Source organism: Chionomys nivalis, chromosome 15 (assembly GCF_950005125.1).
Source record: "Chionomys nivalis chromosome 15, mChiNiv1.1, whole genome shotgun sequence".
NCBI lineage: Eukaryota > Metazoa > Chordata > Mammalia > Rodentia > Cricetidae > Chionomys > Chionomys nivalis.
In genome coordinates this window covers 62,490,546-62,503,099 of record NC_080100.1, presented here as the reverse complement: position 1 = coordinate 62,503,099, position 12,554 = coordinate 62,490,546, and the positions used below count along the sequence as shown (strand labels likewise).

Below are 12,554 nucleotides of genomic sequence, written 5' to 3'. Positions count from 1 at the left end.
AGTGGCCATTTATTTCAGTGTACAAGTGGTGCTTTTTATATACCATTAACAAATTTCTTTTTAATATCTTAGAGAAAAGATGCTACGTGAAATTTTTGGTGAACCCTTACACATTCTATAAGGTGATGTATCTTCAAATGGATTATCTTTCTTCATATTTTGATGCCTTTTACTTCATTTTATTGCATAAATTGCTCTGGTTAAATCTACTAGTCCCTTCTCTCCAATTTTGGGGGACAAGTTTTGAATTTGGGTTCTTTTTCAAGTTTTTGGTTGAAATCTCCAGTAAAACTTTTTGGTTGCAATTCCATAGTCAAGATGCCAACAAATTCGGGGAGGGCTCATTTCATAGTTCCTACAGTGCTGCCACCTTGCTGTGATGCTAAAGATCAGAAGGCATAAGAGGAGAGGGCTCTCTGTTGTCCCTTTAATGAAGGAATCATTCATAGAATCAGCTATAAAGGCTGTATGTACTTGCGGGTGTCCCCATATTGTGTGGTATGTTTCAACATGAACTGAGGAACACACAAACATTTCATCTGCAGCACACCTCTCTTGGCTTTCCCATTTCTCTCACAGGTATGCAGAATCAAACACAGAAAATATTCTGATTTTCCTTTAAAAATGCTAACATATTCATGCTGTGACTCAATCTTCTGACTTCATATTTCTAACTTCAATCTGTTTCACCTGGTTCTATCATATCAACTACTAAAATTTTTTTTCTCTCTCTCTCAACACATTAATTGTGGTATTTTGGATGACAGTGTCCCTCAAAGGCTCATGTATTTGAATGCTTGGCTCCCAGTTGGTGGAACTGTTTGGGAAGGATTAGGAGGTGTGGCCATGTTGAAGGAGGTATGTCACTGAAGGAAGGCTTTGAGATTTCAAAAGCCCTTTGCATCCCCAGTTAGCTTCCTCTGCCTTCTGTTTGTGGATCAAGATATAAGCTTTCGACCCCTGCCTCAGCATTATGCCTGCCTGCTTGCTTGCTGCCATGCTCCCCACCTTATGGTACTCTAATCCTCTGGAATCATGAGCCCCAAATCAAATGCTTTCTTTTATAAGTTGCCTTGGCCATGATGTTTTGTTACAGTGATAGAAAAGCATCTAAGACAGAAGTTAGTACCAGGAACGGGGCTACTGCTCTCTTAGGCCTGATCATATGGTGTTTTATTTTGTTTTTAGAGGAATATGGAAGATGTTGGAACTTCAGACAAAGAAAATAGTTGAACACTGTAAATGAACTTCCAAGTAGAAAGACAATAATACTGAGAGCAATGTGGACTGTGGGAGCCCAGCTCAAGAGGTTTCCCTTGTTAGCAGTTGAGCTAGAGACCATTCTTGTGGTATTTTGGCAAAGAATATGTTTGCTTTCTGCCCTTGTCCTAAGAATCTGTCTGTGACTAAGTGGAGGAGTTTCCAACAGACAGCCTGATACTGACTCTGTTGTATGCTTATTAGTGATACTTTTAGGCCATCCTACAATGAAAAAGAGCAAGCAAGGCAAAAAGAAATGCAAAATATGCAGTTTGAGAAGAAAAATATCATCATGGAATCTAACGTTGGAGTTAAAGCTTGTGCTGAAAGCTCTAAGGAGAGGCCAGATGCAAAATGGAATAAAGGAGGTGTACCCTCAGGACAACCCCACCCAGCTATCCCTGCAATGTATGAAGGTAAAGGGCCTAAGGAATGTGTTCGTAAGAAGCAATGGATCAAAGTTTATGAAAATGTAATTCAAGGAGGGGGCCAGGTTCCATCCCAACTGGTAACATTGGCCAAATAGTTCTGGCTTTAGAGTTATACAGGGTATACAAGTAAGGCATTGTGGAATCTTTCTCTGCAGTTGAGGAGAGTCACTGAGGCCAGGCAATTTGGAATGAAGTCCCTGAGAGTACATTTTATGAAGTTGTGAAAGCAAATTCTGGGTTGTGTTGGAAACCCCAGGATGTTGGAGGTACCAGAGCTATGGGATATCTGCCAAAGTGGGCTGCAGACAACATGGAACCAGAGAAAAATGTGTTGCTGCCAGTAAAGCTGAAAAAGTAGAGCCATCTAAAGTGTTTGATATCATAATGCATTGAACTGCACAATTTGGAGTTTGCCTGTGTGGTTTCAGGCTTGCTTTGATCCATCTTTTCTTCACTGTTCCCTCTTGGAAAAGGAATGTGTATTGTGTCATTATATGCTGGAAGTATGCCTTTTTAGTTTAGAGGGGATTAGAATGAAGAGATGGCCTTGAGCCTCAGGTGAGACTTTTTGTACTTTTAACCAGTGTGGAGACTGTGAAAGATTTGGGGAACTTTTGAAGTTGAACTAAATGCTTTTTTGCATTATGATATAGGCATACACCTCCAGGGTCTGAGGAAATGGAATACGGTGGTTTAGAGAATGACACCATAGGCTAATATGTTTGAATACTTGGTCCCCAGTTGGCAGAACTGTTTGAGAAGATTAGGAGATACAGTCTTGCTAGAGGAGATGTGTCACTCAGGGAAGACTTTGAGTTTTCAAAAGTCCATACCATTTCCCACTTAGCTCTCTCTGCCTGGTACTTGTGGATGAAGGTGTAAGCTCTCAGCTCCTGCTCCAGCACCATGCCTACCTGTCTTTTGCCCTGATTTCTGTCATGTTGATGTAGGACTTACCCTCTAGAACTGCAAGTCTTAAATTAATTACTCTTTCTTAAGTTGCTTGAACCATGGAGTTTTGTCACACAAATAGAAAAGTAACTGTGACAGTAGTTTCAATAGATACTATGTGGCTCAGTATCTTTCAGTGCTTGTGTATACACAGTAAAGATGAATACACGGTAAAGACAGATACACAGTAAGGACAGATTCACGGTAAATACTTCTTCATAGTGAAGACTGATGCACAGTAAAGACTTATACATAGGGGCTGGAGAGATGGCTCAGTGGTTAAGAGTGTTGCCTGGTCTTCCAAAGGTCCTGAGTTCAATTCCCAGCAACCACATGGTGGCTCACAACCATCTGAAGCGAGGTCTGGTGCCCTCTTCTGGCCTGCAGGCATACACACAGAGAATATTGTATACATAATAAATAATAAATAAATATTAAAAAAAAAGACTTATACATAGTAAAAATGGACACATAGTAAAGACTTATTCCTAATAAAAATTTATGCATAGTAAATACTTCTACATAGTAAAGACTGATACATAGTATACATATAAATTGTTGCTATGTATCAGTCATTACTATGTATTATACATAGAAATAGAAATGTGTTGTAGGAGCCCCCTTGTTGGTTCATAGCTGCCTAGACTTGAAATAACCACACAGAAACTATATTAATTAAATCACTGCTTGATCTATTAGCTCTAACTTCTTATTAACTAGCTCTTACATCTTAATTTAACCTGTTTCTATTAATCTGTGTATCGCCATGTGGCTGTAGGTTCCCAGCAGTGGCTACATGGCATCTCTCTGACTTTGCCTTCTTCCTCCCAGCATTCAGTTTAGTTTTCCACGCCTACCTCTATTTTGCCCTGCCAGGCCCAAGACATATTCTTTATTAACCAGTGCTATTCACAGCAGACAGAGGGGAATCCCACATCAGAAATGAAATTATAGAAGATAAAACTCACAAGCTACCCATCACTGAATGAAACAATAAAGTCACAATTATAGCATTTTTATAAAGAATAGTTGAAAATGTACTCTGTATTTATAAATTATAGTGGGATCCTAGAAAGCTATGTGGGAAAATGAGACACAGAGGAAAAAAGGCAAGCGAATCATTGATCAAAGGTGTAAGAAGATATTACAAGTTGTACATGTGTGTGATTCCTAATCCACTACAGCCACCTCCTTTTTTGGCTTCTGGCCCTGCCTTTGTGAGCATTCATTGCAGAATAGGTAGGTCTTTGGAGAATCAGCAGCTATGGATCCACCACCACTCTTTGTGGCGAAGCAAAATCCAAGGGAGAAGGGGAGACTGAGAACAAAAGTGCTACATATTTGAAAGTCTTAGGGTGGGATGTTTCTGGGAGAAGTTTAAGATTAAGAGGCAGATCCTACTTAGTAAACTAGTGAAAATCTATTATGATAGAGTTTGTCAGTGAAGCAGGGTTTGTCGAATCAATTCCGATTTGAAGGCCACCGATATATAAAACAGATATCCTGCACTGTTGGAAATGAAGACTGAAGATACAGATCTGGCCCAGAGGCAGATAGAAGTATTTTCTAATAAGAGAGCCTGTTAATTTACTCTAGAATATTGGGATAGACTCAGAATACATTCTCAACTATAAAGATGTTCTGTCTGTTCCATTTTTTTGGGAACTTTGCCTCTTGGTGCAGACTCAGGGTCCTCCTCTTTCCTGCTGCCTTTCTGAGCCTTCCTACTACTAACTTATCTCCATTCTTTGTGTTATTGACATGCAGAAACACTATCTATCTGGGACCCCACAGCCACCACCCTGACTTTGGATCCAGAGTGAACAACAGCAACCAAAGAATAGAACACCCATGCAACAAAGACAAGACAAGATATGTACACAAAGAAACAATATAAACATAATAACTCCAGATGCCTAGATCCCATGCAAAAAGAAAACATGAATAGCTAAAATATTATATTTACTCCAGAAGCCACCAACTGTATTACATTGGGCACAGAGAAAAACTATTAGGCTGAAGCACAAGAGAAGGACTTCAGGATAACAATTGTGAATATGTTCAAGGATCTTGTGGTAGTTTGGATGTAATTGGTCCCCATAAGCTCACAGGGAATAGCACTATTTAGAGGTATGGCTTTGTTGGAGGAAGTGTGGCTTTGTTGGAGGAAATGTGTAACTGTGTAGGTGGACTTTGAGGTCTAATATATGCTCAAGCTACTTCCAGTGAGACAAATCACTTCCTGTTACTTGCAGGATCAAGATATAGAAGCTCCTTCTCTAGCACCATATCTCCCTGCATATGCCATGTTCTCTGCCATGATGATAATTTACTAAACCTCTGGAACTATAAGTTGCCACCTCAATTAACTCTTTTCTATTGTAAGAGTTGATATGGCTATAGTATATTTTTCACAGCAATAGAAACCCTCAGACAGACCTTAAAGCGGATATGAATAAATGTCTTAATGAAGACTGTGAAAACACAAACAGTTTAGTAAAATAACAATGCCAGGGGCTCGAACAATGGCCCAGTGATTAAGGACACTGGCTGATCTTTAGAAGACAAGTGTTCAATCCCATGCACCCACATGGCACCCACGTGTAACTTCAGTTAAAAATAATCCATATCACCAAGCATTCATGTGCTGCACATATCTCTACATGTAGGCAAAATACCCATACAATAAAATAAATTCATCTTGGAAAAATAATGAAAACATTACAAGACATGGAAATAGAATTTAAAAATAAAGAAAACCACTAAAGAAAAACAGAAAAAAAAGTGGAAATAAAAAAACTTAGAATGAAAACAAAAATGTCAGAGATGAGCCTCACTCGAAGATCCAAAGACATGGAAGAGAGAATTTCAGGCCTTGAAGACAAAGTAAAAGAAATATACATTTTGGGCAAAGAAAATGTTAAATCTAAAAACAAACAAACTCCAGGCACAAAATATCTCGAAAATCTGGGACACTATGAAAAGACCAAAATTATTAATAATAGGTATAAAAACACAGAAAAATAGTTTTAACAAAAATCATTGAAGAAAACATTTCCATTCCAAACAAATATACTTATGAGAGTACAAGAAGTCTGTAGAACAGCAAATAGACAGGATCAGAAAAGAAATTCCCCACAATAATAATCAAAACACTGAGTATATAGAACAAAGGAAGGAAACAAAAAAGCTACAAGGGAAAAAGACCAGATGACACACAAAGACAGGCCATGAGAATAAACCAAGTCACACACAAAGGCAGTCCGTGATCATAACACCCAAATTTTCAGTAAAGACTCTGAAAGCCAGAAAGGCCTCAACACGTATCACACAAGCTCTGAGAGATCACAAATATTAGCCCAGGCTACTATAGTAAACAAAACTGTCAATCATAACCAATGGATTAAAAAAAACAACAAAACAGTTCCACTCCAAAACCAAATTTAAGCAAGTTCTATAAGCCAACCCAGCTTTAGGGGTGATACTGGAAGGAAAACTTCAGTTTGAAGAGGTTAACTGCACCCAAAGGACACAGTGAATAAATAATCCAGGAATAGTAAACAAAAAGAGGTGGGGAAATACCCACAACACAACCACAAAATAAAAAGAATCAATAAAAACTGTTCACTGTTCACTATGTTAATTATCTCAACCCCCAATGAAAAGACAGACTAACAAAGTGGATGAGAAAACAGGCTCTAATTTCTGCTGCGTCTTAGAAACACTCCTCAAGAACAGACATCACTTCAGGGTAAAAGGGTAGAAAAGGGATTTCCAAACAAATGGACCCAAGAAGCAAACAGGTAATAGCTGTTTTTTTTTTTAAAAAATGGAAAACAGATTCTTCTTATACAATATATCTCAACCACAGTTTCTCCATGTTCCCACTCCTACTACCTCCCACCTCCCTTCTCCTTCAGATCCACTTCCCGTTTCCTCTTTGGAAAAGAATAGGCTTCCAAGAGATGACAGCCAAATAAGATAAAACAAGACATGTGACGAGCAGGCCTTCCTTTCATCCCACCTGGATCCTGCATGGCTAGCTTTACACCTGAAATAACAACACACAAATTGTATTCATTTAAACACTGCCTGGCCCGTTAGTTCTAACTTCTTTTTTTTTTTTTTTTTTTTTGGTTTTTCGAGACAGGGTTTCTCTGTGGTTTTGGAGCCTGTCCTGGAACTAGCTCTTGTAGACCAGGCTGGTCTCGAACTCACAGAGATCCACCTGCCTCTGCCTCCCGAGTGCTGGGATTAAAGGCGTGCGCCACCACCGCCCGGCTTAGTTCTAACTTCTTATTGGCTAACTCTCACATCTTGATTAACCCATTTCTATTAATGTGTGTAGCACCACGAGGTGGTGGCTTACTGAGAAGATTCTAACCTGCATCCATCTTGGAGAGGAGAGCTATGGCATGTGACTCACTTCCCTTCTTCCCAGCATTCTGTTCTATCTACTCCACTCACCTGTGTTCTGACCTATCAGGCCAAGCAGTTTCTTTATTAATTAACCAATGAAAGCAACACATAGAAGACCCACCTACATCAGACAAGACAGGCAAAAGCCCTCACATTGGGGCTGGACAAGGCAACCCAAAAGGCAAAAGAGTCAGAGATACAGCTGTTCCCACTATTAGGAGTCCCACATAACACCAAACCGATGGTCATAATCTTTTTTTTTTTTTTGAACCTTTCCCAAAGGGCACACAGTTTATTAGGCAGCAGCTGGGAAATCAGCGGTTAGACTTGGCCACACGCTCTAGTTCATCCTTCTTCTTGATGGCATAGGAGTTGGAGGAGCCCTTGGCAGCATTGATGAGCTCATCTGCAAGGCACTCAGCAATGGTCTTGATGTTGCGGAAAGCAGCCTCACGAGCTCCTGTGCACAGCAGCCAGATGGCCTGATTCACTCTGCGCAGTGGCGACACATCCACAGCCTGCCGTCTCACTGTCCCGGCTCACCCAATGCGTGTTGAGTCTTCCCGGGGGCCACTGTTGATGATGACATTCACTAGGACCTGCAGAGGGTTCTCACCAGTGAGCAGGTGGATGATCTCAAAGGCATGCTTCACAATTCGTACAGTCATGAGCTTCTTGCCGTTGTTGCGGCCGTGCATCATCATGGAGTTAGGCGCTCCACAATGGGGCACTGGGCTTTGTGGAAGCGCTTGGCAGCATACCGCCTGGCACTGTGGGGCAGGTACTTGGCATACTTCTCCTTCACAGCAATGTAATCCTGCAGAGAAATATCGTTGATTTGCACATCATCAGTGCTCCATTTCCCGAAGAGCTTGATGTCTGGGGTCTCTGCCACGGCAGGTGTGGCTGTCTCCCACTCAGTCATACTGAGGGCGCAGACCGGGCTTCTCGGTCGCTCGGCGTGGACCACGCGCCGTCCTAGCACAGACAGGAGTGATGGTCATAAGCTTAACACAGAGGACCTGGTGCAGACTCATTCAGGCCCAGTGCTCGCCACATCCGTGTCTGTGAGCCCTGCTGAGTTGTTCCAGTGGGCCATGTTCTCTCAGGGGTTTCCATCCCTTCTTCTGCAGAGTTCCCCAGTCTCCGAGGGAAGGGACCTGATAGAACTCTCCAGTTTAGATCTGCATAATACCTGGCTGTGGATTTCTGCACCAGCTCCCATCTGCTGCCAGAACTGGATAACTTCATAGGTGGCAGAGGCATCCATGTGTATAGCAGAATATCATTAGGAACATTTTATTAATTTTACTCTTTCTTTTTTTTGCCAGTTGTGTTTGGTTCTGCCCTAAGTCTCTGGGCTATCCAGTTTCTGACCATCCAGCAATTGTAGGAAATGGACTTCCTCTCATGGCATGGGCCTCAAGTTAAACAAAACATTGGTCGGCCACTCCTATATATTCTGCACTACCATTGCCCCAGCACCTCTAGCAGGCAGGACAGGTTGTAAGTGGAGGGGTTTGTGGCTGGGTTGATGGACAGGTTTTTCTTTCTGTAGCCTGCAGAGCACCTTTTCATGCCAAAGAGACTAGAACGGGTGAAGGCTCCTTGCCCCCACCAGCTCAACCTCTTTGCTTTCAATGAGCTGATAGGACATTGTCCCTTGCAATAGGGCCCACTATCTGTTTTCAGAGGGTGACTTTCTCTCCTAGCATCAGTCTGAGTTATTTAAAAAACTACACAGGACCAGCAACTCAACTGAATGTAACCCAGCCCATCACTGGAAGCTTTGACTGGCTACAGAAGATGGCCAATTCAGACTCTATCCTCTGTTACTAGGAGTCCTCACTAGGATCACCCTCACAGAATCCTGGTGGTTTCCATGGCAATATGTTTCCATGTCAACCCTCCAAACTAGCAGAATATCTATGTGTATAGCAGAATATAGCCCTCCCCATTCCAGCTGTCTCTCCCTACACTCTATCCTTGACAACCTCATCCCTCTTGCTTCCATTCCCACCCACTGGCAGTCCAGCACAGAATCTATTTCTTCCTCCCAGGGAAATCCATGCTTCCCTCCCACAGCCCTCTTCTTTAGCTAACCTCTCTGTGTCTGTGGATTGTAGCATGATTATCATTTACTTAACAGCTAATTTCCACTTATAAGTGAATACATACCATGTTTGTCTTTCTAGGTCTGGGTTACTTTATTCAGGATGAGTTTTTCGAGCTCCATCCACTTGCCTGCAAATTTCATGATCTCATTTTTTGAAACAGTTGAGTAATACTCCATTGTGTGTTTTCTTTATCCATTCTTCAGTTTAGAGCCATCTAGGTTGTTTCCAGTTTCTGACTATTATGAATAAAACCTCAATAAACATAGATAAGCCACTGTCTTTGTAGTAGAACGGAGCATCCTTTGGGTATATGCCCAAGAATGGTATAGCTGCATCTCTAGATAGATCGATTCTCAGTTTTGTGTAGAAACATCATATTGATTTCCATAGTGGCTGTACAGGTTTTTACTCCTGCCTGCAATGGAAGAGTGTTACTTTGCTCAGCATCCTCCCCAGTATGAGCTGTCACTTGTGTTACTGATCTTAGCCATTCTGAAAGGTGTAATATGGAATCTCAGAGCCGTTTAGATCCCTTTAGCCATTTAAACATTTCTTCAAGTGTTTCTCAGTCATTTGAGGTTCCTCTGTTGTAAATTCTGTTTAGATATGAATACCACTTTATAAATGGATTATTTGGTCTTAAAATCTAGTTTCTTCAGTTCTTTATATGTTATTAATAGTAGACCATAGTTATCAGATGTGGAGTTGGCAAAAGACTTTCCCCATTCTTTAGGCTGCCTCTTTGTCCAATTGATGATGTCTTTGGCCATTCAGAAGCTTTTCAGGTTCCTGAGGACAGATTTATTAATTTTTAATTTCTTGCTTGTGCTATCAGTATTCTGAACAGAACAGAAAGTTGTCTTCTGTGTCAATGTGTTCGTACTCTATTCTATCAGGCGTAGAATGTCTGGTTTTATGTTAAGGTCATTGATCCACTTGGACTTGAGTTTTGTTCAAGGTGATAGATATGGATCTATTTTCATTCTTCAACATGCAGGCATACAGTTTGACAAGCATTGTTTGTTGAAGATGCTTTCTTTTTTCCAGAGTGTATTTCTGTTTGTTTGTTTTTTTAAATCAAAATCAGTTATCTATAGGTGTGTGAATTTATGTCTGGGTCTTTAATTAAATTCCATTGGTCAATGTGTCTGTTTTTATGCAATACTATGCAGTGTTTGTATAGGTCTGTAGTATAAGTTGCAATCAGGGACGTGAAACTTCCCACAGTTCTTTTATTGCTCAGAATTGTTTTAGCTATTTTGGGTTTTTTTTTTTTTATATGAAGTTGAAACTTGTCCTTTCAAGGTTTGTAAAGAATTGTGTTGGAATTTTGATGGGGCTTGAGTTGAATCTTTAGATTGCTTTTGGTAAGATAGCCATTTTTACTTTATTAATCATAAGCATGGAGATCTTGCCATCTTCTGATAACTCCTTCAATTTTTTTCTTCAAAGACTTGAAGTTTTTAATCATACAAGTCTCTCATTCGCTTAGTTAGAGTTACTTCAAGATATTTTTGATTATTTGAGGCTATTGTGAAAGGTATTGTTTTCATGGTTTCTTTCTCAGTCTATTTGTCATTTGCATATAGGAGGCCTACTGATTTCTTTGAGGTAGTCTGGTGTCCAGCAACTTTGCTGAAAGTGTTTATCAGTTATGGAAGTTCCCTGATAGAGCTTTTGGAGTTACTTGTATATACTATCTCACCATTTGCAAATAAAGATAATTTGACTTCTTCCTTTCCAATTTGTATACCCTGAATCCCCTTCAGTTGTCTTAATGCTCTAGCTAAAACTTCAAGTAGTAAATTGAATAGATATGGAGAGAGTGGTACAACTCTGTCTTGTTCTTGACTTTAGTAAAATTACTTTGAGTTTCTGTCCATTTAATTTGATGTTATTTATAGGCTTGCTGTAAGTTGCCTATATTATGTTTAGGTATGTCCCTTGTATCCCTAAACTATCGGACTTTTATCATGAAGGGGTATTGGGTTTTGTCATAGACTTTTTTCCCCTGCATCTAATTAGGTGATCATGTGATTTTTTTTTTTTTTTTTTTTAGTTTATTTCTATGGTGGGTTACATTGACAGACTTTCCTATGTTGAACCATCCCTGCATTTCTGGGATGAAGCCTACTTGGTCATGGTGGATGATATTTTTGATGTGTTCTTGTATTCAGTTTTTTGAGTATTTTATTGAGTATTTTTGCATCAGTGCTCATGAGTGGAATTGCTCTGTAACTTTCTTTGTTGAGTCTTTGTGTGATTTGGGTACCAGGGTGACTATGGTCTCATAGAAAGAATTTGGCAGAGTTCCTTCTATTTCTATTGTGGAATAATTTGAAGAGTGTTAGTATTAACTCTTCTTTGAAAGTCTGGTAGAATTCTGTATTGGAACTGTCTAGCCTTGTTTTTTTTTTCCCTTTTTATTTATTTTTTATTCTTTTTTAGTTAAAATTTCCACCTGCTCCCCGTTTCCCATTTCCCTCCCCTCCTCCCAAATATTGCCCCCTCCCCCCACTCCCCTCCCCCTATCCCCACTCCTCTTCTCCTCCCCCCACACCATTCCCCCTCCCTCTCGATACTGAAGAGCAGTCCAAATTCTCTGCCCTGCGGGAAGATGAAGGTCTTCTATCTATGTCCAGGAAGGTGAGCGTCTAAACAGGCTAAGCTCCCACAAAGCCAGTTCATGTATTAGGATCGAAACCTAGTGCCATTGTCCTTGGCTTCTCATCTGCCTTCATTGTCCGCCATGCTCAGAGAGTCCAGAATCAACCCATGCTTATTCAGTCCCAGACCAGCTGGCCTTGGTGGGCTCCCAATAAATCAGTTCCACTGTCATAGTGGGTGGGTGCATCCCTCGTGGTCCTGATTTCCTTGCTCATGTTCTCCCTCCTTCTGCTCCTCATTTGGACCTTAAGAGCTCAGACCGTTGCTCCAAATTGAGACTCTGTCTCTACCTCGATCCATCGCCAGATGAAGGTTCTAAGGTGATATGCAAGATATTCATCAGTATAGGATAGGGTCATTTCAGGTTCCCTCTCCTTAGTTGCCCAAGGTACCAGCTGGGGACATATTCCTGGACACCTGCGAACCCCTCTAGAGTCAAGTCTCTTGCCAACCCTAAGATGGCTCCCTTAGATAGGATATATACTTCGCTGTTCCCGTATCCTCCCTTCCTATATCCCAAACATCCCAATCCCCCGAGCTCCTCCCATCCTCCCCTTCTCATGTTTCTCATCCCATTTCCCCTTTGCCCCATGCCACCTCACCCGCAAGTTCCCAGTTTTTGCCCTGCAATCTTGTCTACTTCCTCTCTCCATGCGGATGACTATATGATTTTCTTTGGGTTCACTTTCTTATTTAACTTCTCTAGGAT

The 12,554-nt window shown here is 40.9% G+C and overlaps 1 pseudogene; it reads right to left on the bottom strand.

Moving 5' to 3' along the window:
- Positions 1-7,331: 7,331 nt before the first annotated feature.
- On the bottom strand, positions 7,332-8,038 carry LOC130887482 (40S ribosomal protein S5-like; annotated as a pseudogene).
- Positions 8,039-12,554: the final 4,516 nt, after the last annotated feature.